The 25062-nt window shown below is 49.7% G+C and overlaps 1 protein-coding gene and 1 long non-coding RNA gene across 3 annotated transcripts in view; one reads left to right on the top strand and one right to left on the bottom strand.

The window, feature by feature from the left end:
• HOPX (HOP homeobox) overlaps window positions 1–4915 on the bottom strand; it is a 28832-nt gene extending 23917 nt beyond the window's left edge. Inside the window, exon 1 of one of the 2 annotated variants that reach the window (XM_074950261.1) lies at window positions 4526–4915. The gene's annotated coding sequence lies outside the window, so the exon portion shown is untranslated. Of the gene's footprint in view, window positions 1–3223; window positions 3562–4525 lie in introns of those variants that run through there. The other variant, XM_074950262.1, reaches the window with a different exon arrangement.
• LOC141986119 (uncharacterized) lies at window positions 4690–24762 on the top strand. Its single transcript, XR_012639207.1, has 3 exons — window positions 4690–4956; window positions 15981–16196; window positions 23987–24762. It is a non-coding gene; the product is annotated as an uncharacterized LOC141986119 (long non-coding RNA).
• Window positions 24763–25062: the final 300 nt, after the last annotated feature.

Genomic DNA, 25062 nt, shown 5'->3' with positions numbered 1-25062 from the left:
AAAACTGGGTTTGTTTAGTCTGGAGAAGAGAAGACTGAGTGGGGACATGATAACAATTTTCAAGTACATAAAAGGTTGTTCCAAGAAAGAGGGAGAAAAAATGTTCTCCTTAACCTCTGAGGATAGGACAAGAAGAAACAAGGGCGGTTTATGTTGGACATTAGGAAAAACTTCCTAACTGTCAGGGTGGTTAAGCACTGGAACAAAGTGCCATGGGAGGTTGTGGAATCTCCATCATTGGGGATTTGTAAGAGCACGTTGGACAAACACCTGTCAGGGATGGTCTAGATAATACTTAGTCCTGCCTTGAGTGCAGGGGACTGGACTAGATGACCTCTCGAGGTCCCTTCCAGTCCTATGATTCTATGATTTCACTGGACTGATGTTGATTTACACCAGCTGAGGATCTAGCCCTAGATTTCCAAGCGGGGGTATTAAAGTGAAGGACCAGTCAGGTAGAACACACCCCAACGCAAGCAGGTGTCACGCTGGGGCTCTGCCAGTGCATCTCAATACTGACCCAGAGCAGCATTTGTGTGCTCATCTAGGGCCTCTGGGGGCAAATGGCCGGCTTCTGCATTTGGAAATGTGCTCGTGGGGCGAGTGATTTGTCATATGGCTAAACAGCTACTACCTGTTAGGGGTTTTAAAAATTACTGTGAAGAAAATCATTTGGGCTTGCATAGCCCAGCCCTACAGAGCAGCGCTACTGGGTTCATGTAAACCCAGACAGCTTTGTAGTTGGATGGATTTTGAAAATATTTCTGTGGAGCCACTTAGGTGACTACTTATATGATTCTTATCCTGTATTAGCTGTGCACCTCCCAGTATTTAATTTGTTAATCCTCACACCACCCAGTGAGGTGGGGCAGGGCCATTATCCCCATTGTCCAGATGAAGAAACTGAGGTACAGAGAAGCTACATGACAGTGGCCAAGCTGGGCACCTAGATGGTCTTCTGCGCCCCAGGGTAATGCCTTAAACACTGGAACAACCTTCCACTCCAGACTGGTCTTCTCACAGTCACTATCAGCCAAACAGTGAAACACTAGGAGAAATCCAGGTCCCATGCGATTTCAGGGTTTAAAAAAAGCACCTCCAAGCCATAAATACAAATAAACACAAAAGCCGGATACACTGACCCTCTGCAAAGCCCCAATGAATCTGCTGCAGCGACACCTTTGCTCCAAACGAGCAAGGAAGGCCACTTCATAGAGAACAGAGGTGTCCTCTAGCAGCGCCCCCCACCCCCGCGGTAGCGCGGCTTGTCACAGCTGATTCAGAGTCACGTTAGAGCAAAGCAAGTAAGCGTGGCAGGGACCAGTGGTGGGGAGCGGGTGTGTAAACAAAGCAGGTGTCGCTCAGCTAAGGCGGCGCTGTGACTGGCGGCAAACTCGGCAGCCTGACTGCGTCCCTTAGGAGAAGCAGGTTGGCAGGCGCTGGGCTCCCCAGGCAAAGCAGGAGAGAGCCCCGCTGCGAGCGGCTTCTCACGCAGAGAACCCTGCCTGCAGGAGAGGGCTTCCTCACCCATTGCGGGGCTGCAGGCAGGGCTCTCTGCGTGAGCAGCCTGAAAATATTTCTTTGGAACCATAGGCGGCGAGTTCTATCTCCATGTGGTGCCTTAGCACCAGCAATATTCAGAGCCCAGGGGCCCGGCCCCCGCGCCTCCCCTGAGTGTCCTCCCAGCCCCCTGCGCGCCTCCCCGCCCCCGGAGCAGAGCGTCCCTGCCTCTGCCTCTTCCCTGCAGCTCCATGCTGCCTCCCTGCAGCAACTGCTGCCCCAGGGTCCTAGTGCCCCCTAACTCCACTGCCAGGGCAGACTGACTCTGAGCCTGCCCTTCCCCCTCAGACCCTTCCCTTTTCCGGCGGGACCCTCCACCAGCACAGGGCCCCCCTCGCCCGCAGTCACCGCTCCTGCCCCATGCTGGGCAAGGAGGCAGCCCCATCCCTCACCCCCAGTGAGGCTACAGTCAGGGGCAACAGCAGGGGAGGAGGCGCACGCAGCACCCCCCGGCACCCACCCTGGGGGAGGCGAGGGAGATTCCTGGACCTGAGAGGGCCCCTAGGAGCACATGCAGTGACAGTTGTGGGGGTGAGTGCGCTGCTGGGGGGGGCGGGAAAGGGGGGCTCCTCCCCCAGAGCTCGCTACTGCCGGCAGGGAAAGGGCTGGGGGGAATCCTCCTCTCTGGTCCCTGTCCCAGAGCAGCCTGTTTGCACCCCAAACTCATCCCCAGCCCTGCCACACCCCAGAGCCCACACCCCCAGCCAGAGCTTTCACCCCCCACACACCCTCTACCCTAGCCCTCAGCCCCTCCAACACCCCAAACACCTTATCCCCAGTTCCAGCCAGAGCCCGCATCCCCCTGCACTCCAACCCTCTGCCCCAGCCCTGAGCCGCTCTAACACCTCAAACCCCCCAGCCCCAGCCCGAGCCCTCATTCCCCCACACCCCAACCCTCTGCCCTAGCCCTGAGCCCCCTCCAACACCAAAAACCCCTCATCTCCAGCCCCAGCCAAAGCCCTCACCCACCCGCACCCCAAGCCTCTGCCCTAGCCCTGAGCCTCCCCAACACCACAAACCCCTCATCTCCAGCCCCAGCCAGAGCCCTCACCCCCCCACCCTAACCCTCTGTCTCAGCCCTGAGCCTCTCTAACCCCCCAAACCCACCAGCCCCAGACAGAGCCCTCACCCCCACACTCCTACTCTCACCCTGAGCCCCTCATTCCCAGCCCCAGACAGAGCCCTCACCCCCCTACACCCCTACTCTTGCCCTGAGCCCCTCCCATACCCCACAGCCCTCACCCCGGCACCCCCTCCCTCCACACCCCCTCCCATCCCAAACTCCCTCCCAGAGCCTGCACCCCAATCCCCTGCCCCAGCCTAGGGCCTGCATCCCAGACCTCCTCCCCCACCCAAACTCCCTCCCAGAGCCTTGGGCAGGTGGGGGGCGGAGTTTGGGCGGGGGCGGGTTCTGGGCACCACCAACATTTCTACAAACCTGCCCCCCCTGTTTGGAACAACAGTTTAGAGCAAGGTGGGCACAGCGGTCCAGTGCTGGCCTCGCCCCATGGGTGTCGGTGCTGAAACTCCCCCGGCTTCACCACGAGCAGAGTCAGGGCCAAACCCACTGCTTCCCCCCCACCCCACCCCATAGCGCATCTTTCCTCCCGAAAGGGGCCGCAAGCTGTAGGCTGCGTCCCGCAAACACGCGCTGGTCACATACAGTCGGAGTGGTCCCACGCCCAGCCCTCGGAGGCCCGCTGAGCTGATCGGCCCTGGCTCCAGGGGCAGCTGAATCCCCGCTGGTGGAGACGGGGCAGGCCAGGGTCTGGTCCTGAGCGCGCAAGCAGCAGAAAGGGCTGGGGCGCCGCAGCCAGGCCAAGGGCTTCCGAGGCACCTCGCAGCAGGGGCTCGGGGATTTCAGCGGGCGCCAGGTGCCGCCGTTTCTTTGGGGTGCGGGGCCTTAGCGTCTGAGGGCCAGAGGCGCCCGCGAGCGGCAAGTTCTCGCCCCGTGTGCGCGGTCTCCGCTCCGCGCAGCCCAGCCGCGGGCTCCTGCCTTGCGGAAACCCGGCCAGCCGCGGGGAGCGGGCTCTGGGCCCGGGCGCCGCACCCCGCGGCCCGCGAAGGGCCGGTTCTGCGCCGGCTCCCGCCAAGCAGGGCCTGTCCTCCGCGCCGGCTCCTTCGAGCGCTCCGCGCGGTGCCCGCCCGGCGGCCGCAGCTGCGGAGCGGTGGGTCTCCCGGGGCGCGCGGCCTGGCGGGCACTGGCCGGCGACCCCGCACGGCTGCGCGGGCTCCCCGGCCGCCCTGCCGGCGGCGCTTCGGCCACCGTCGCTGCGCTGCCAGGGGGCTCTCCCGTGACTGGGTGTTTACGGGGCTATTCTTAGATACCCCCTTTTCCTGCCACCGGGAACCAAAAGGCGACGGTGAAAAGCTGAACCCCCCCCCCCCCCCCGCATGTGCATCCCTGTCTCGGCGGCGGCAGCGTGTCCTGCGCCGCGGCTCGGTTCTGCCACCTTTCCTCTTGTTGGTGCGCACCCTGCTTTTGCCGGTGTTCCTGTTGACACCCGTTACCGTTGGTTCTGAAATCAATGGGGGTGTGTGTGTGAGACACACAATACGGTACCACGCACTGTACACAAGGTGACAGAATCCGCTCCTGAATACACAAACTCTCTGAGTCAGTGATCATGTAAAATAGGAACGTGCAGCATCTAATTCATCTCCAGCAGCTCCGTGTTTAGAGCAAAATATCTGGTGAAAGCAGAAGAAATAATAATCTGAATGCACCAACAGCCGGCAGAGCCAGCTCCCTACCTTTCCACATTGCAAAGGGCGGCAACGCCTGGCGCTGTTCCGCGCCTCTTCCTGCACGGGGCACTGGCTTCCCCCGGCCCCTGGCAGGGTGGTGCCAGGGCAGTTCAGGTCCCTCATGCCCACACCCCTCTGCTTCCCTCTCGCTGCAGCAGCGTCCGTGGCACCCCCGAGTTCCGCCCCTCCAGCTCCCCAGGGCAAAGTTTGCACTCACCTGCAGCTGGAAGGGACCGGAGCGCTCTCAGCCAGCCAGCGTCCGACGCGCCGGTGGAGGAGCTGCGCAGGCGGCTGCCCGGACCACAAGCCTGCGTGCGCGTGTGACAAGCAGGCAGCGGGGACCCTGCAGCGCCCTGTCGCCTGGCTGGCTGGTCACAGCCCCGGACGCAGCTGCGCGTTTCGGGCGCTCTCGCCCGCTCTCCTTCAGCCCCCCGGTTCTGTAGCTCCCCCGAAGCCTGGCGAGAGCAGAGGCGGCGGATACTTGGCTTCCCTCTCTGCGCCTGGCTTCTCGCTAGCTGCTGCAGCTCTTCAGAGAGCAGCTGTGGACGTCCCCAGCTCCCCGGCCCTGGTTCTGACGGCTGATTACCGCACACTTGGCTCCCTGCGGGGACAGAAGGTTCATAGCAGGCAGAAGGGAGGGGATGGCAGGTATGACTCACCCGCAGCTCCACCACAGACGCTGGTAACTCTGTTTTGTTTCTCAGCGTGTCCTTCCTAGCTTTCCCGCCCTCACATCTCAGCAAAGAGCTGGAAGGCTTTTCAGGGCACTTCTGCACCCAAGTTTGTGCATGTGCATGCCTGTAATTGTTGGCACGCTGCACTCAGTCACGCCTTGGCGTCCCCTGCACAGGGCGCGAGTACCACTTCCCAAACTCTCCTGGGTGGGCGAACTGCAGCAAGGGATCCTTGGCACTGTCCCCGCAATGGACAGGCCCGTGTGGCTGCGTCAGCGTCGAGGGGTCACTGTGCAAGTGGAATAGCCATCAGAAGATCCCCACCACCTGTTCTGGGAGGGAGGCCGGTGAGGTCTCCGGCCTGTGTCGCACAGGGGTCAGACTAGATGATCACAATGGTCCTTCTGCCCTTGGAATCTGTGACTCCTTCTGAGCTCGGATGAAGCCGGAGAAAATTGTGGGTCAGTCACAAGGGCTCCCAGGGCTCCTCCCCGTTGCACCCATAGCTATGCCGACAGGCACCATCTAGCCCTGCAGAGGAAGGAGCCAGTTGGGCCTCCTGGAAATGATGACAAGCTTAAGGAAAATAAACTCCAGCAATGGCATAAAATGCAAATGCAAACCCTTCTGTGGCAGCCCTCCCCATTCAAAGCCCCCAGCCATTAACCCTCGTGGTAGCTGGGGGTGCTGACCTCTTATTACCATCGGTGCACTAAGTACACAGGCCAACACTTAGTGAGCCTGGCTGCTAGAGTTCTGGGACACCCAGACTGAAACACCGAAGGTGCCTGGAGCTCCAGTGGGCATCCGCTGGGGCTATATGTGCAGGCCAGGACAGCTCAGCTGGGCACCAAAAACTGGAGGCCCCTAAAATCAGTAGCTACTTTTGACCATATGGTCCTTAGCATCTGGTCTCTGCTGCTGTGAAAGGTGTCTGCCCCACCATTGGAGCATTGCCAGTGGGCGTCTCTAGTGCCCTTGCTGAGGACTTACCTTTGGTTTTAGTTTCCTGCATTCAGTGGTAATGCCCCTTTGGCTGGGTTCCTGCCATAGTAAATTAGCAGTTTATAACTGGCATTAATCTGCCCTCTAACCACAAAGATACTCTGGTGGTTAAGGCACAGGGCTGAGTGCTGTAATGATCTGCGGTCAGTTCCTGGCATGGCCACGAACCTCCTGTGACCTTGAAGTCCCATTGGCCTGGCTTAGCCTCTCCTGCAGAGAAACCTTTTCTGTGGGGAGTCTGAAGAGAGCTCCATAAGGAATCCCTCACTTGGATGATTAAGCATAGATGGCCGTAATGTTACTACGGAAACTATTTGGGGGAAAGAGGAAATATATTAGCAAAAATAATCCAATTTAGGGGTGAGTTTTAGCAATGCACCCTCTTGCCCTCAGACTTTTATAGAAAATTGGTAACAGCTGAATACCTGGAGAGAGGCACAGTACATGCCACTTCTGCAAACTCCTACGTGCAGCTTGTTACTCCCTCTGGCATGGTGATGGGAGGACAGAGATCTCCTCTGGGGTTGTTCCTGCCTTGCCAATGGATGTGGCTCAGCTGGATCCTGTCTGCAGAGTGCCCAAGTGTTCTGTCTGTTGTGGGAATTTTCTGGTCTGTTTTTGGAATTTCCGTAGGTTTAGCGGTTTGTGTTCAGCTGTGCTGGGACTGAATAGAACTAAACATTGAATGTGTGAAAGGGCAGAAATGGTGAGTGTTGAAGTGCTATGAAGGCTGGGGAAAAAAGCCTTCCGTTAAGAAGCTTGTAGTTGCAAACAGGAATGCAAACTTTTCCTTTAAGGAATAGCAGAGAGTTCCTACTGCAGTTGGTTGTCAGCCAGCTGGGTTGCAAATTAGCCAATCAGAGGCAGCCAAAGCATCCATAGTAATCTGACAGCACAGAAAATATGCTGTAAATGCTAAAGTCTCCTTTCCCAGCCTCAGAGGCCAGTTTGAGATTGATATCTAAACCCTGGATTTAAAAGCATTCGAGCACAGTGCTTTAATACCCAGTACCTGCAGATGCTCTCCCATGTATTTTATCACTACACTGTTTACTTATAGATACATTGTTCTTGCCCGTATTGCTTCACCACTAGGAGATGTTTCCTCAGTAATTTCCATGGCCATGTGCTAATGCTTCACTAGGTAAATTTCTTGGGCTTGACCCTGTAGTCCTTACTTAGTCAAATTGAGTTCAAGCAGAGTTTTGCTAGCACAATAACTGCAAATTCAGTTGCTACTAAAACTCAAATGGAAACATAGTGAGAGCTAGATTAAATGTACCATTTCATAGACTGTTCCCAGGTTTAACAATGGAGTTCCAGAGACATGTGGCAGGCCACAGGATACATTGGATTTTGCGGAGCAAATTCAGTGGTGCTCTCGGGCTGCTTTGGGCTATCCCATGGCATAAGGAACCGTGAACCATGGTTTGTGCTACTGGAATGGGGCAAGATGTTAGAGATGTTCACTCTCCCATTTCCCTGGTCCTTCTCGCATGAACAGAGAGCAACAATACCCGAAGTCCAAAGGTGCAAACAATTAGATGTATTGGGGTGAACTTCCAGCAAGCTTAAATCCAAGTTCCTTTTTCCTTATTTTCAAAAAGAAAAGGAGTACTTGTGGCACCTTAGAGACTAACCAATTTATTTGAGCATGATGCATCCGATGAAGTGAGCTGTAGCTCACGAAAGCTTATGCTCAAATAAATTGGTTAGTCTCTAAGGTGCCACAAGTACTCCTTTTCTTTTTGCGAATACAGACTAACACGGCTGTTACTCTGAAACCTTTCCTTATTTTCGAATCCCAACTTATTTCCTGTTTGCCCCTAATTTATATAGTAATATTCTTAGCTATACCTTAACCAATCATTCTACTGAAATTTAACTAACCAATCCGAACACACTGTAACACGATTAGGTAACCAATTATATCCCACCACCTTAATTAGTTTACACCCAACAAAATTAATTATACAGTAGACAGAAACAATCACAGAACCAGACAGAGATTATACAGACAAACAATAGCAAAGTGGGAACTATAATGACAAAACGATATAGAAGTGCGGATTTTACAACGACATCTATAAAGACATAAGGGTTTCCCAGCTGTGTCTATTGATAAGTGAGTTCTTACCAGTCAGAAAACTATCAACCTAAATTTCCTTTTACATCTTCTAGGTTCTTCCCTTTCTCTGGAGGTGATAGATCGGATCACCTTCCTAACAGCCCCATATTGACTAGCTTCCCAGTTTATGGCTGTTCGCTTCCCAGTTTATGGCTGCCTCTGCTGCTTAGCCAAAGGCCTTGGCCTAAGAACAGGGCCTCAGACTGTCACAGTGAAAGAAGGCCCTTCCACAGATTCTTTCTTGTATACCTCTATTACTAGCTAAATGATAAACATGTAAGCTGAGTCAGGATGAGCTCCACCCTGACATCTGGTGGTGAGGCAAGTTGTGGAAAAGAACTTCAGGGGCCGATCTTATTTGCATAGGCACACCCACCCCGCTGTCAAAGTTTGACTCAGACTCACAATTTATCAGACCACTCTGTTTTATTAGCAAAGCTGCTCTGCTAATACATTTAGAAGTGAGCCCCCTGAGTGGGGCTTGTGTCTCTTAATTTATACAGTTTTTTGGAGAACAAGTTACAGAGAAGTTACAGACAAAAGAAGAAAAAGATTTTAGTCACCACCCTTTGAGATCCCTGAGACCAGTCACGTATCTTCAATTACCTGCCACCCTTAACAATCTCCTTTAACAGCTTCCAGTTAACTTAACTAATTGCCCTTCACACCTTCCATTCTGATGCCTGCTTCTTAGACGTGCTGGCTCTATCTTAATTGCTTCTCCATTCAAAAGCTAACTGTCCCTACGTGTGCTCCCTCAGACACTTTGTAACATGTTTTGGCATGCCCTCTCATATACAATGTATCCAGCATGTCCCCTTATACAACGTTATACTTATACAATGTTATACTTCCACACCACCTAGAATGAGGCCATAGCTGCCCAAATGGTCACTTTGGCTGCTGTGGGATCCCCAGTGTCTCTGTTATTGGGGCAGGAAGAATAAATTGTTATTACCCTGATTATGGGAATCAAGGACAGTGGAACGGCACCTGGCCTTTTCTTATGATGGAGGGACTTGCCATCAACTAAGTAGCACTCGCTAAGCAAGGGACATGGGTTCCAAAACTCTGTGAATTGAGAGAGGCTAGGGACAGGTATTAATACTTGGTGGTATGGGCCCCCTGGGGAGGGCCTTACATGCTAATTGCACTTTCTCCTCTCTCTACTGTGGACTATCAGAGCTAATTCTGATTCTATTAGGAGTCTAGTTACAGGCTGCTGAGCTCACTTTGGGCTAATGGTGCACCAGCACTCAGGCTCCCCTACTACAAGCTGAAATCACAAAAGAGCTGAACTGACTAAGAGCTGAAATCACTGAGTGTTGTGTTAAGTAGTGGGGGAGCCTGAAGATATATGGTGGAGCAGTTTGCAGGACGGTGAGCAGAGCGGTTTGTCAGATGCCTAGAGCAGCTCATGGGGCGGCTGGCAGAGCGGAGCCCCATGGAGAGGTGGGGCCATCAGCTTTGGACCACGTAAGGTGCCCCTTAACTGCCCCCCCCCCCCAATCTCCACCCAGGTTGGGAGGTAAAACTCTGCAGATAAACTTTCAAACTCTGGGGCTGCCCTGACCAGGGACAGAGACTTTTGGGTCGTTGGACTTTGAGTGATTTTGGGTTGCTGGACTCAAGAACCAAAGGGAAAGGACATGCCCCAATTTGCTTGGGGTGGATTTTTTGCTCATGGGTTGTGTTATGAATCCTGTTGGTGGTGTTTCCCCAACATAATGCCACATTGTTTCTCTCTGTTATTAAAAGGCTTTTTGCTACACTCGGACTATAGAGGGGAAGTATTGCCTCTTGGAGGTGCCCAGCGGGGGTGGTATATATTTGTCCCAGGTCACTGGGTGGGGGCTCGAGCCGGTTTTGCATTGTGTTATTGGAATGAAACCCCTAGATACTGAACCCGGACCTTGTTGCTGCCAACTCTGACAAGCAGAAGGGTTACAAACATATACCTACATTCTTAGAGTACGGGCCTTTACAGACAGGCCTGAATATCTATATCCTAACACAAGACAGATCGTGTCCTGATGAGTCTTCCCCTGTCAGTACAGTAACAGGCACAACACCAAAGAACAAAGAGAGAAATCAGTATGCAAATGACTAGGGTGCCCCTTGGAAAGCCGTGTCTCTGAAAAGGAGCTAGGTGTCGTCTGAACATGCGCTGCCAGTGCAATGCTGGGACACAAAGGGCTCATGCGATCCTGGGCTGGAGAATGGGGAGTAGCGTGAGCAGGAGCAGGGAGGTGGATGGCATTGGTGAGCCCGATGCAGGACTATTGAGTACAGTTCTGGTGTCCCCTTTGAAAACTAGAGAGGGTACAGAAAAGAGCCACAAAAATGATTGCAGGTCTGGAGAAAATGCCTGACAGTGAGCCATTTGAAGAGCTCAATCTCTTTAGTTATCAGAATGAAGAATGAGGTTATAGACTAGAAGAGCTTTCACAGGGAGAAAATACCAAGTACTAAGGGGCTCTGTGATCTAGCAAAGAAAGGCAGAACAAGAACCTATGGCTGGATGCTGCTGCCAACACATTCAAATTAGAAATAAGGCAATTTGTTACCAGTGAGGGTGATGAGCCGTTGGCACAAACTCCCAAGGGCAGTGGTGGATTTTCCATCTCAGTGTCTCAGATCAAGACTGGCTGCCTTTCTGGAAGAACTGCTGTAGCCAACCACAAGTTATTGGGCTCAGTACAGGGGCAACTGGGTGAAATGTAACGGTCTGTCTGGATGAGCTGATGGTCCTTCTAGTCTTGAATTCTATGAACATGCCAGGTGGAGCAGGCACTGTTTGCAGTATAGTGGTAATCTAGACACCTCATAAAACAAGCTTTGCATTTAAATCTTTGTAAACAGACTTTCAGGGGCAGAGCACCTGGTCCTACATGCTTTACTTAGGCAAAAGGCCAGCGCCCCATGTCCTGTTTAGCAGCACTGCCAGGCAAGTAGTGCGTGGGCAGCCTTCCAAATATACCAAAATTCACATTTGGAGCAGTCCATCTTGGGATGGGGTGGGGATTTCTGCAGCAGTGCCTTCATTGACAGTGTCTTGGGGGGTGGGAGGGGGGGGTTGCTAGAGCAGACCTGGCATGGATGAAGTGGGGGTGCATGGAGCAAGGATACCCCCTTGCAAACTCCATTGACAGGGCTGGGAGGGAGTACCTGGTGGAACCAATGGAAATCCCACCTTTCCCTCCCCCAGGGGTGTGTCTTCTCCCTGGCACAGGGAGATGTAACCTGTACTGCTCTACTCCAGAGCCTAACCAATCAGAATAAATTGTCAGTGTCTTTGATTCTCTCTCAAAGTGTATTTGATAGAGGGAGCTTTCTGAATGCAGCACAGATTCAAACCGGCTACGTACTTCACCACCCTTCCCCAGTATCATCGGCCCTCTCCCAACAATCTCCATAGAGTCAGGGGTAGCTGAGAGCTAAGTACAGACCTCAGCAGCTGAACAGATCTCTTGGGCTTTGGTGCTAGCCAAGTACTAGTCACAGGGCCTAGAGAATGTGGAACTGGTCTATTTTCTAGACTTGTCAGTTTGGCACTGCAGCAGCAAGAAGACCATCTACTCAAGCTGGTGTGGATTTGTGTGTGTCTATTCCTAGCACATCAAAACTTTTCAAAACTTAACTCCCCTTACCCCTGGCAACTGTGAGAGGGAGCTCTTCTTCTCTCTTCTTCTTTATTGCTTCCTAGGAAAGGAAGGAACCCCTAATGCAGCAGGAACTCTTTTCCTTCACCTCCTCCTGATCTGCAGCAAGCAGGCCTCTGATTTGCAGGGACAGGGCATTAGGCAGAGATGTATTTCAGTTTAACAAAGTGTTATTGTTGTAAACTTAGAGTTATTATTTCAGCAATATTCCTCTGAACACTAGAGCTGGTCACACATTTTCATCTGAAAGATTTGTTTTGACAAACAATGGCTTTTCAATTATAGAGCAGGTTTTTCAAAAAAAATTTCCAGTTTTGTCAAAAATTCAGGTTTTTTGTCAAAAATATAATCCCTCCGAGGCCAACTTTTATTTTGTTTTTCAGTTGTTGAATCCCTCCCCCAAATTTTTCATCGGGGGGGTGTTGGGTATTAACGAGAACCTACAAGATTTTGATGTAAACTAAAAGTATTTTATTTTCAGATTTGTTAAATAGTGTCCTGACCAGCTCTACTGAATAGTCCTGTCTGAAATCAGTCAGATGTGATTTTGCAGGATGTAAATCTGTTGCCATTAGCTTTGTAGGAGGTTACACATAATTGCTGTGTGTGGGATACTCAAAGGGGAAGGTTTGAATAATTCATCTGATGAGTCATCTCTCTTTCCATTGAAAAGCTCACAAAGGAGCATTAGGAGATTTGGAGGACCAGTGACTGCTACCCTCAGAAAGTTACTCTCACCAACAGAAGTTGGTCCAATAAAAGATTTTATTAAGATAATGTTGAAGTAAAAAGAAAACGGTACAGAGTTTTAAGCATAGAAGATTCTGGTTATCAGGGAATAAGGTACAGATTATCAAGGGGTTCGAAATTCGGTTTAGGAACGGGTGGCGTAAGGAATACATAATCTGCAATCTCCCCGATTGGGGGTAAAAGTTTAACTGGTCAAAGTACAGACATTGAGCTACGGGGGTATGTTGTCCATATAATGGCTATGTTCAGGTGTGGAGTATAATGAGTGCATACGATGATGAGGATGGATCTACCCTCATTTGGTGGGATTTAATGTTCGGTGAGTTTATGGTTCCAGTTCATATGGTCCAATGGAAAAAGCCTCTCAGTCCCTTTCCCATAGTGGATGCACGATGTTGTACCGGCTCACACCTCCTGGTACTGTCGGTGGCCGGTGATGCGTTCGATGTAGTTGTCCCTGGACCATCGGATGGTGTCCGAGACCATGAGGCGCCGCATGAGCCGTGCGTAGCGTCGACCGATCCCACAGGTCTGCAGCACACGCTCGTTGCAGGGGTCCCAAGTGCCCAGGGCTCCGACGATCAGGGCATCCATCTGCACCTCGTAGCCCTTCGCTCTCAGGGTGTCGGCCAAAGGGGCGTCTTTTTCCAACTTATGAGCTCGGGCTTCGCGGAAGGCCGGGGTCCTGTTCTTGAAGGAGACCGTGATGTCGACAGGTTTCAGAGTAACAGCCACGTTAGTCTGTATTCGCAAAAAGAAAAGGAGTACTTGTGGCACCTTAGAGACTAACCAATTTATTTGAGCATAAGCTTTCGTGAGCTACAGCTCACTTCATCGGATGCATACTGTGGAAACTGCAGAAGACATTATATACACAGAGACCATGAAACAATACCTCCTCCCACCCCACTCTCTTGCTGGAAATAGCTTATCTAAAGTGATCACTCTCCTTACAATGTGTATGATAATCAAGTTGGGCCATTTCCAGCACAAATCCAGGTTTTCTCACCCTCCGCCCCCCCTCACGCAAACTCACTCTCCTGCTGGTAATAGCCCATCCAAAGTGACCACTCTCTTTACAATGTGCATGATAATCAAGGTGGGCCATTTCCAGCACAAATCCAGGTTTTCTTACCCCCCCACCCCCATACACACACAAACTCACTTTCCTGCTGGTAATAGCTCATCCAAAGTGACCACTCTCCCTACAATGTGTATGATAATCAAGGTGGGCCATTTCCAGCATAAATCCAAGTTTAACCAGAACGTCTGGGGGGGGGGGGGTAGGAAAAAACAAGGGGAAATAGGCTACCTTGAAGAATGACTTAGCCACTCCCAGTCTCTATTTAAGCCTAAATTAATAGTATCCAATTTGCAAATGAATTCCAATTCAGCAGTTTCTCGCTGGAGTCTGGATTTGAAGTTTTTTTGTTGTAAGATAGCGACCTTCATGTCTGTAATTGCGTGACCAGAGAGATTGAAGTGTTCTCCGACTGGTTTATGAATGTTATAATTCTTGACATCTGATTTGTGTCCATTTATTCTTTTACGTAGAGACTGTCCAGTTTGACCAATGTACATGGCAGAGGGGCATTGCTGGCACATGATGGCATATATCACATTGGTGGATTTGCAGGTGAACGAGCCTCTGATAGTGTGGCTGATGTTATTATGCCCTGTGATGGTGTCCCCTGAATAGATATGTGGGCACAGTTGGCAACGGGCTTTGTTGCAAGGATAGGTTCCTGGGTTAGTGGTTCTGTTGTGTGGTATGTGGTTGTTGGTGAGTATTTGCTTCAGTTTGGGGGGCTGTCTGTAGGCAAGGACTGGCCTGTCTCCCAAGATTTGTCAGAGTGTTGGGTCATCCTTCAGGATAGGTTGTAGATCCTTAATAAGGCGTTGGAGGGGTTTTAGCTGGGGCCTGAAGGTGACGGCTAGTTCTAAATCAGCCATAAAAATGTTGGCATACTGTGGGGCCATGAGGGTACCCATAGCAGTGCTGCTGATCTGAAGGTATACATTGTCCCCAAATGTAAAATAGTTATGGGTAAGGACAAAGTCACAAAGTTCAGCCACCAGGTTAGCCGTGACATTATCGGGGATAGTGTTCTTGACAGCTTGTAGTCCATCTTTGTGTGGAATGTTGGTGTAGATCCATCGGTGATCTTCCTGTTAACACCATCCTGGCCACTATGGATGTAGAAGCCCTCTACACCAACATTCCACTCAAAGATGGACTACAAGCCGTCAAGAACACTATCCCCGATATTGTCACGGCAAACCTGGTGGCTGAACTTTGTGACTATTAAGGATCTACAACCTTTTGCAAATTGGATACTATTAATTTAGGCTTAAATAGAGACTGGGAGTGGCTAAGTCATTCTTCAAGGTAGCCTATTTCCCCTTGTTTTTTCCTACCCCCCGCTCCCCCAGATGTTCTGGTTAAACTTGGATTTATGCTGGAAATGGCCCACCTTGATTATCATACACATTGTAAGGAGAGTGGTCAGTTTGGATGAGCTATTACCAGCAAGAGAGTGAGTTTGTGTGTGTGTGTTTTGGTGGGGGGGGGGGGGTGAGAAAACCTGGATTTGTGCTGGAAATGGCCCACCTTGATTATCATACACATTGTAAAGAGAGTGGTCACTTTAGATAAGCTATTTCCAGCAGGAGAGTGGGATGGGAGGAGGTATTGTTTCATGGTCTCTGTGTATATAATGTCTTCTGCAGTTTCCACAGTATGCATCCGATGAAGTGAGCTGTAGCTCACGAAAGCTTATGCTCAAATAAATTGGTTAGTCTCTAAGGTGCCACAAGTACTCCTTTTCTTTTTGCGTGATGTCGACGAGGATGATCTTTTTCTGGGCCTCGTCGGTGACTACCACGTCGGGTCGCAACTGGCTGTCAGTACCGGGTATTACTTACCCACCTTGTCTCTCTAGTATCCGGGGACTAACACGGCTACAACACCACTGCACGCCCTCCGAACAAACATTCTGAAATAGGTTTCAGAGGAGCAGCGTGTTAGTCTGTATTCGTAAAAAGAAAAGGAGGACTTGTGGCACCTTAGAGACTAACTCTCTAAGGTGCCACTAGTACTCCTATTCTGAAATAGGCCTTCCCCAGAAAAAGCCTGCATCTTATGCATTGTAGCCAGGCCAAATTCTGCTCTCAGTTATGGGCTTGCAAGTCCCTTTGAAATGACCCTTTGAGCAGTCCCATTTGGGTAGTCCGGGGCAGTTGCTTGCGCCCATGTAACAGTATTTGGCCCTCTCTACAAATTGTCTGCTGGGGTAAGATGGGAGAATTGCAGGGTTAAGGGCAGAGGGAAAGTTGGCCAAATGATCTTTAACTGAGTTTCTCCATACTTTCAGATGTTTGCTTTATTTTTAACATGGAGCCTGCACCTTGATTTCCAGGCTCCCTAATGTTAAGTTTCTGTTTTTTTTTCAGAAAACTACCATAGTATTTTATGATGATCCCCCCTGAAGTAAGTGATACTGGGGAAGACAACTTAACTTCAGCTGAGCAAAGTCTCTGCCTTTGGATATAACTGAGAACTGCAGGACTCCCTGCACTGGCGAAGATACAGCTGCAGGAGCTATCAGTCCATCTGTGTCTGGCCAAAATGCAATGAGCCCCCACTGGGGCCACAGGGCTGTTCTCAAGGTGAGCTATGCCTTCCTGTGACACCTTTGTCCTTGGCCACTTTCAGAGAAGTGCGTAGGGTGGATTAGGTCTGTTACTGTCTGGCAAGTTCTAGCTCATGGCTGGAGTGGTTGTATATTACTAGGACCCTGCCAAAGTCATGTCCATTTTCATCAACTTCACAGTCACAGGCTTCTTTAAATGGTCAATTTCACGGTTTCAGGTATTTACCTCTGAAATTTCATGGTGTTATAACCCTGGTGGTCCTGACCCAAAAAAGGGTTGTGGGGCTATTATAGGAGGGGGGTCATGGCATTGCCCCCCTGACTTGGGGGGTGCTGCAGCTGCTGCCAGAGGCGCTCCCTTCAGAACTGGGCAGCCGGAGAGCCGTGGGCAGCGCAGATGGGAGGGTGACATGGTATTGGTGGGGGTCATCACTCTTTTGGGGGGCAGGGCATGGTAGGAGCCCCAGTTTGGGTGCCCCCAGCTCTCCCCCTCCCCAGCAGATTTCACTGGGGAGACCAGATTTCACAGTCTGTGACGTGTCTTTCATGGCTGTGAATGTGGTTAGGGTCCTATATACTACCCACCAAATGTTGAGCAGAAGCACAATGACCCACCTCTCAATTCTCTTTTCTGGATTTCTGTTTCTTTAACAAGATTTTATTATTTGACAGATAGCAGCCTGGATTTCACTGCATGGCCTTTCCCAGAGGTTACACAAGCAGATGCAAATTTCTCCGAAATGTCCCTTGCCCTGCAGTTAGGAGCGCACCTTTCCCTCTGCCCCTGCCATGTGCCATACAGAGCCATCATCTAGTCTGACCTCTGTATATCACAGGCCACCAGCCCTCGCTGGCACCTGCACCTTAAACCCAACTGCTTGCATGGGATTTTTTACTGCTCGGCTACATACAAACAAGTCCTTTGCTTGGCATTTCTAGTTGTAGGCTGTGTCTGATATAGATCCTTTCCCCCAACACCTTTAAGGAATGCTCCTGAGTGACTAAAATGCATACAGAGTCTACAGCTCCCTGCCAGGAGACGTCTGACAATGCTGTTGTCATCCTTAGGCACAGCATGCCCCAGCAGGTCGAGGAAGCATGCTAAATACCACACATGCACACATGTGAGTTGGCTGCCTGACCTAGCTCACAGAAACACTGGCTTCTCTCTGGAAATCCTAAGACCCGGAGAAAGATTGTAAGAGGTAACAGACCATTCATTTGGTCTTGGAAAGTTGGGCTGCTTGCAGAGATGAGAAATACCATGGTGGTTCTAAAAGGCTCCGCCAATGGGTAATCATCATCATGATGATCCCATTATGCCTCTGGCATTTAGGGCAGCAATGAAGATCCTCAGCTCCACCTCCCTTGTAAGGTAACTCCCATCTCTTCATGTGCGAATATATGTATGCCTATATCTGTAATTTTCACTTCATGCATCTGAAGAAGTGGGTTTTTTACCCACGAAAGCTTATGCCCAAATAAATCTGTTAGTCTTTAAGGTGCCACCAGACTCCTTGTTGTTTCTGTGTATACAGACTAACATGGCTACCCCTCTGATACTCCACTCCTGTCTGTTTCTGGCGAGTCTTTCAATGGTCCCCCAGCCGTGCCCCAGGTTTTTCACCTCGGCTTCCACAGCTCTTTGCCATGTTGTTTTCGGGCAGCCTCGTTTTAGCTTGCCTTCAGGTGTCCATCTTATTGCTGCTCTGGTGGTGGAATCAGTTTGCATCCGAAGCACATGACTGATCCATCTCCAATGCCTCCTGGCAATGATGGTGCTCAGATCCGCTTGGCTGCACTGTGTCAATTGATCTTGGTTTGAGATTGTTCTGGGCCAAAAGGTACGGAGGATTTTTCTGAGGCAGGTTGTACGGGATGAAGACGGTTCAGACATGTCACACTTTCTCATTCCCCAGCATTCTGCACTCTAAAGTAGTGTTGAAAGTATGCAGCTCTGATAAATCTTGACTTCAGTTTTGATGTTGTATTTTGATGATTTCCTGACTGTATCTAAGCTCCTGAAGGTGTTCCTGGCTTTACTGATTTTGTTCCAGATGTCCTGGCTTGTTCCACCGTCCTGGCTGATGGTGCTGCCCAAGTATGTGAATGTTTCTACATTGGTGAGAACATAATCCTCTATCCATACTGATGATGGAGAGGCAATATTAAAGGTCATGAGATCGATCTTATTGCAATTGACTTTCTAGTCCAATTTGCTGGCTGAATGCGTTGAGTCGAGTTGTTTTTTCTTGTATATGGTTTTTGTTTTTTCTCGCCAATAGGTAAGGTAGATACATTTTTAGACACCCTGAGCGTGAGACTCATTACAGTGTGCTGGATAGCTCTGTTAAAATAAATCCTATACCAGAGTCTCCATGGTAGAGCCTGCATTTTTATGGTGTTATAATGCAGACACAATGAATCTGCTACTGGCTGCCATTGGGTATACTTGGCAAAATAGATTATGTTTACCCTTCTGGAATAAGAATTAACTTGGCAGGTTTGTGTTACAGGACAGCTGTACTGAAAGAATAACACACTAGTAGACATGACCCATAACAGACAATACAGGACCAGATTCTGCCATCCTTGGATTTGCAGAGTACCCTGCGAGCAGCCCCATTTAAACCAGTGTAGATATCTTGGAGTACAGTACTACTCTGGATGAGCAAGGGTGGTAAAAATCTGGCCCAAAATGGTGATGATAATACATAATCGTTTATATTTATTTAGTGCTTTTCACTTCCTGGGGTCCCAAAGTACAAACTCCCAGGCCAGATAGTAAGCCACATTTTTAATAAAACAAAACAACCAGAAAATCTGGACATGCTCAACCCCAAGTCAACCTTAACTCTCCTGCATAGCCCTGATCACCATTCATCCCCTTGCTTACCGCTGGAGGCCACAGATCTCCACTGGTCCAAAGAAAACTCCACACACTGGCTTGTAAATTGCCAGACCAGTCACTAATTAAGGCCCAGAGACCAGATGCTTTCCAACCTTCACCACCTGGGCCAGAGACAACAACACCTCACAGTTTATTCTTAACACATGGCCCTGTGTTTGCAGAATCTGTAAACGCCTTCGGTCCAGCCCATTTGGCTGGTGGAGTTTGCAGATTCCATCAGCTACACTCTCAGAGTTAGTAAGGTTCATGAGGCACAGGGAGAAATGTCTAAATATCCCCAAGATGGAGCAGAGAACTTACAGGCGCCAATGTTTGTAACAATTTATTCCAGAACAAACGACCCAGTCCGATCCAGCAGGAGCAGCAGTGGAAATAGATTTCAGAGTAGCAGCCATGTTAGTCTGTATTCGCAAAAAGAAAAGCATCCGATGAAGTGAGCTGTAGCTCACGAAAGCTTATGCTCAGATAAATTGGTTAGTCTCTAAGGTGCCACAAGTCCTCCTTTTCTTTTTAGTGGAAGTAGACAAGGTTTTAACTATCTTAAGTGAAATCCTGGCCCTATTTAAGCTGATGAGAGTTTTGCCATTGACTCTAGCATTTCACTTGAGGTTGTTTAGCCCTGCTAGTGTTGGCTGACTACCCGTCTTGTGCTTAGTCCACTAGCACACAGAGCTTCCCAGGCAAGTCACCCCATTTCCCCAGTTGTACAGTTTATAAACTCAGTCTGTAGGGAACCTTCGCTACAACATTCACTATCACCAAGTGCCAGGAGCATCTCACCTGGGCGGTAACACAATGGCCTTCTGCGGGAGTGAGAGGCAGCCTACGCTGAGCTTCTTATCGCCTCTTCATGTTTTCTTCCCTCTTCAAGGTCTGGCTCAGTTATTCTTGGTCTCCATGTTGCATAGCTGCACCTTCTGAAGTGGAGAGCCCTTCACACTGGAATGTCGAAGGGGAACTTTCCTTTTATGACCAAGAAAACACCTTGCAATTGAATTCCAGGTGATGAGGAGGCAGGGTGCTTTTGCATATGCAGTTGTTGGCAGCTGTGATGGTCATGTTGCTGTGGCAGGCTCACTAGAGGGGCCCTCTTTTTGATGTGGGATTTGGTTTTAATTTCCTCCAATAGCCATTTCTGTCAGAGCTGCTTGTGAAGGAGGCACTAGGGTTAATGTGGCCTAACAATGAAAGATGTGCTGATCAGAAAGTATGAACGGGAAGAGATGAAAAGGGACCTTGTTTGGCCACGTTCTTTTTATTAAATTATATTTTTCATAGATGTTAAGACCAGAAGGGACCAGTAGGATCATCTAGACTGACCTCCTGCATGACCCAGGCCAGAGGACCTCACTCGGTGATCCCTGCATAATTTTAATGTGACATAATATTCGTGCCCACTGCAAGAACTTTCACAGGATTAGAACCATTCTAAGCCAGGCTCTTACCCCTAGCCCAATAAATCACTTGAGATTGCAAAATGCAACAAAATCAAATACAGTAGGGTGTAGCAAATTGCCTTTTGACAGCATGTCATGTAGCACTCCGACGTGACACCCTTTTATTACATATCCCACACACAAACTCTGTTAAAAGAACATTATGAAGGTTCTAAAGTCAAGCATGCAAAGGTTTGGAAATACCAGATTTACAGTTGTCCATGCAACCTTAATTTGGCCCCCCTGTGTGTATACATTATGTAAGTGTCTCTAATTACATGATCACATGATTACATGATCACATTGCCATATGACCTCATATTCATTCAATGCACAGTGTTCTTTTAACATTCTCTTGTGCATAATTTCCTAGGTTTTAAAAATAGCAACTTGAGAAAACAGAATTTCCATCATGTGGCATCATATTGACACCCATGTGGGTCTTTGGTAAGGCTGGAACTTTTAGATCCATCACACAGCCCTCTGTCACTTGAGCTAATGGAAGAACTGATAGCAGTAGTAGGTTGTCATCCTCTCTATGGATCAGTACTGGTGGGGGAGAGGGGAGGCACATATTTTGCCAGCGGGTTTCACAGCTATTTGCTGACAGCAGAGGAATGGTGAGACTCTGGATTCTTGGGTTCCATTCCAGGCTCTGGAGGGAGTGTTCTCCAAAGGGCACAGACTCTTCTGCCCATCTGCCACCTGTTTGACCCCTTCTGCCCCAGGTCAAAGACACCCTGTCTTTGTCCCAGTCCTCACCTACCCAGTCCCAGTCTCCCCTCCTCAGGCTTATTATCCCAGGCTCAGTCTCTTCTTGTTGAGCGCTAGTCTCACTGTACAAGTCCTAATGTCCCCCGACTCCCAGTCTCTCCCTCTCCTCACATCCAGTCCCAAGCTCCTGCCCAGCCAGTCCCCATTCCTCATTCCCAATGCCTCATCCAAACTGTCTCTCCCCTGCACTCCTCCCTGTCTGTTTGTCCAGCCAGTCCCAGTTCTCCCTCAGCACTAATGCATTTTATCAGATCTGTCTACCCTCTCCCTCTGTCCCTGTTCCTCCCAAGAGTGGCTCCTAATGCCAGTGTCTTTGTCCAGCTGGTCCCACTCTCTCACCCTCGCCCCCAACTCTCGTCTTATCTCTGTGACCCCTCCAGTCAACTGGGGTCCCAATCGCACTCTCATTTCCCTCACTGGCACCAGTCCCAAGCTCCCCATCCAACTCCAGTCTCAGGCCATGTCTCCACTACAGCTTATGTCAGCATAATCACCCCCTGAGGGATGTAAGTTACCCCGACCTGGTGTGGACAGTGCTATGTCAGCGGGAGAGCTTCTCCAGCTGACATAGCTACTGCTCCTCGCAGAGATGGTTTGATTATGCCAATGGGAGAGCTCTCTCCCCTCGGCATAGAGCGTCTTCACCAGACGTGCTGTATGTGCAGCCAATCCCTCCGTCTTACCAGCCTCCTTTCCCCACACTGTTCCTTTCCCTCTCCAAAGTCCATTTTTTGTCCCCTCTGCATTCAAATACATTTGTTTCCTCCTACACATTGCCTGCATGCCGGCAGGCGGTCACTGAGCGCACATGGCTAACAAGACTCCCTGCACTCTATTCCAGTGCCCAGCCCCATCCTGACCCAGAGTAATTGGGAGCAGAAATTATAGGGAAATCCTGTAGTCTATGGGGTGGTGCATGCTCAGATACACTGTGGGGATGGCACATGTAGAGTCTAGGCAGCACTAGGAGTTGTGAGGGGACTGAGCATGCTCAGTGAGGATGGACTCTCTGAAGATTTTAGCTGAGCATATATGAACTGTGATTTTCCAGAGGCTCATAAGTTGGCCAAATTTGGGCTGATTTGTACAGGGATAGTTAAAGGCACATCCCGGACACAAAGGCTACCCCCTTTTGAATTTCAAACTCCTGCTCCAAAGCACGGGGGGAGAACTACAGCATCTCAAAACACATCAGCTGGAGACATCTGCTCGACACACAGGAACGGCAGTGGAGGACTGGGTCTAGGAGTGGGAGCACTGCATGATTCCACCCCAGAAAAGCTGAAGGCATGAGGCCTGATACCATGGGAGATGGCACTCAGAGAGGGCACAGACTGCTAGCTCTGCCACTATGACAAAAATCATGGGAGCTCTTTGGGACCACAAAAGCTCGTTTAGGCCATTTTAGAGGAAATTCCTTGAAACGTTTTGCTCCCTCTACAGCGGGAGAGTCAGCTAAGCCCCCTGGCTTTCCAGGAGGAAGGATGCCTGAAATAGTTCATTCTGCAATCTGTTTGCCTAGAAAGTCTGGGGCTCATGCTGGCATGGTGCAGCACGAAGGTGGTAGAATTATTCTTACAATTAATTTAAAGCACCCAGAAGAATGTGAGACACTTAGTAAAAAACATTGACAGGCACGGTCCATGCCCTGAAGCTCTTACAGTCTAAACTGTGGGCATGCCAAAGCAAGCAAGTGTTACAAGCAGCAGAAACAGGTGACGGTCGCACAGTCCCTCCCTTTCAACATCCGACCATCTGGCTGGTTCTGCTCACGTGACACCCAGCAAGGAAGCTAGATATGTGATAGTGAACAGTCTTGGTAGAAGGCGTCCCAGAGGAAGTGAGTGTTGGGGAGGGATTTAAATGAGGGCCAGGTCGTGGCTTGGGGGACCGGTGTGGGGAGGGCACTCCAGGGAACAGGACAGCAGGAACAAAGGTGCAGAGACACTTGTGGGAGAAACAGCCAAGCCATGGGTCAGGCTGGCTATCTGGGAGAGCAGAGGGTGAGCTGGGATACAAAGCAGTGGAGTCCAGGGATAGGACACTGGACTAGGAGAATGCCGGATCCCTGAGTTCTCTTCCTGAGGCAAGTCTCCTCACTCTCTAGCCTTTTGTCTCCTCTCCTGCCTTTTATCAGACTTGTCCATGTAGCCAGTCAGTCCTATGGGGCAGGGGTGTTTCAGTACCTAGCATAATGGGGTCCTGTCTCTCTTGGGGCCTCCAGATGCTATTGTCAAACACACAGTAGTGTCAGCTAACTAGGGCAGGGTAGAGTTATGCAGCATTTTGAAGGCAAGGACAAGAAGAGGGAACGAGTGGCTTATGGCTTGGCTACTCAGGAGTAATGTAGCCATCTCAAAGGAGTGCTGATAAAACTCTTCTATGACACCACACCATCATGCGGCCCACAGCTGGCGCACGTGGTGTTGACTCTAAATGAATTGCTGGAAGTGCAAGCTTAAGCATTCTACCCTGGATTGTCTGAGAATCTACGTCAGTTTCAACCATCCCAGAATAGCTGTAGGGAGATACATGATCTCATTTGCAAGGGTAGCTTGTCAAAGGCAGAAGAAGTGTTGCAATTACCATGCCTGTCACAGTAATGCCATAGTTACAATAAACAAATCCAGGTGAACAAATTACAATGACATTTTTAAAGTACATCTTGTTCCTTTTTTCTTACAGCTATTATTGGTTCCAGTGGCATTCCTGCAAGATCAGACCTTTAGCCATGAAGAAGTTAAATGCCATCTGCCTTTTCCACATGGAGAGACTGAAGCTCAGAAGTTAAATGACTTGCCCAAGGTTACACAGCAAATCCGTGTCAGAGCAAAGATAGGAAGACATGCTTCTAGCCTCTCCAACCAATGGCTATCCTCCTAGACCACACTTCCTCCCAGGCAGCCTGTCTAACCGTTCCTTAGGAACCTCGATTCCCCAGCCTGCACATTCTGTTGCAGATTACCTGTCCTCTGCTACCTACACTGGCTTCCCACAGAATATCCAATCAAGATCAACATCTCTGGGCTTGTCTTTAACGCGCTCCATGTCCTGGGCCCAAGGTATCTAAAAGAGTCTAAAGTTCTGGGATGGAAATTGTGGCGGACAGCAATGCTGCTCTGGCTCAGTGGAAGTCTCCACAATAATGGTAATGCTTGTCTGTGCAGGAGACAGCTTTTCCAGGGACCGGGCCGAGACTGTGGAATGAGCTCCCATAGGAACTAAGAACCATCACAAACCTCCCCATCTCTCGCTCCCAGTGCCGGGCACACTGTACCAGCCTGCCTTCTCTAATATAAACACATCAATCTAATCTAATTTAATCTCGCTCTCTCTCTCTATATATATATCTATATATGCACATATGGAAAAAATATTCCAAAGAAAACATTTCACTGCACACCTTTCTCCCCCGGGGAGTGGAAGAGAGAATAAACAAGGCATGACAGTGGTTAGTCATATTGCTTAGTGCATTACGGATGATGTTTCGATACTATGGTGATGAGTGCAGTATAAAAACCTGTATATACTAGACTAAAAGTGGCTCTTAGAAACTATTCAGCAATGTTGGACGCAGGGAAGAAGGATTAGTGGCAGGATTAGAGGCAGTCAAATAAAATTTTTGTGGCTCTGCAACTCAGCATGGAGATCATAGCTATGTACATGGTATACACCAGACTGACTGGATCTTTCGTCTGTAAAGCATTTTGAACAGTATCTAATCACACTAGTCCCAGACAGAATAGGAAGGGGTGTATATA

The sequence above is a fragment of the Natator depressus genome, chromosome 4, assembly GCF_965152275.1.
Source record: "Natator depressus isolate rNatDep1 chromosome 4, rNatDep2.hap1, whole genome shotgun sequence".
In the NCBI taxonomy this organism is placed as follows: Eukaryota; Metazoa; Chordata; order Testudines; family Cheloniidae; genus Natator; species Natator depressus.
This window is presented reverse-complemented; position numbering and strand designations above follow the sequence as displayed.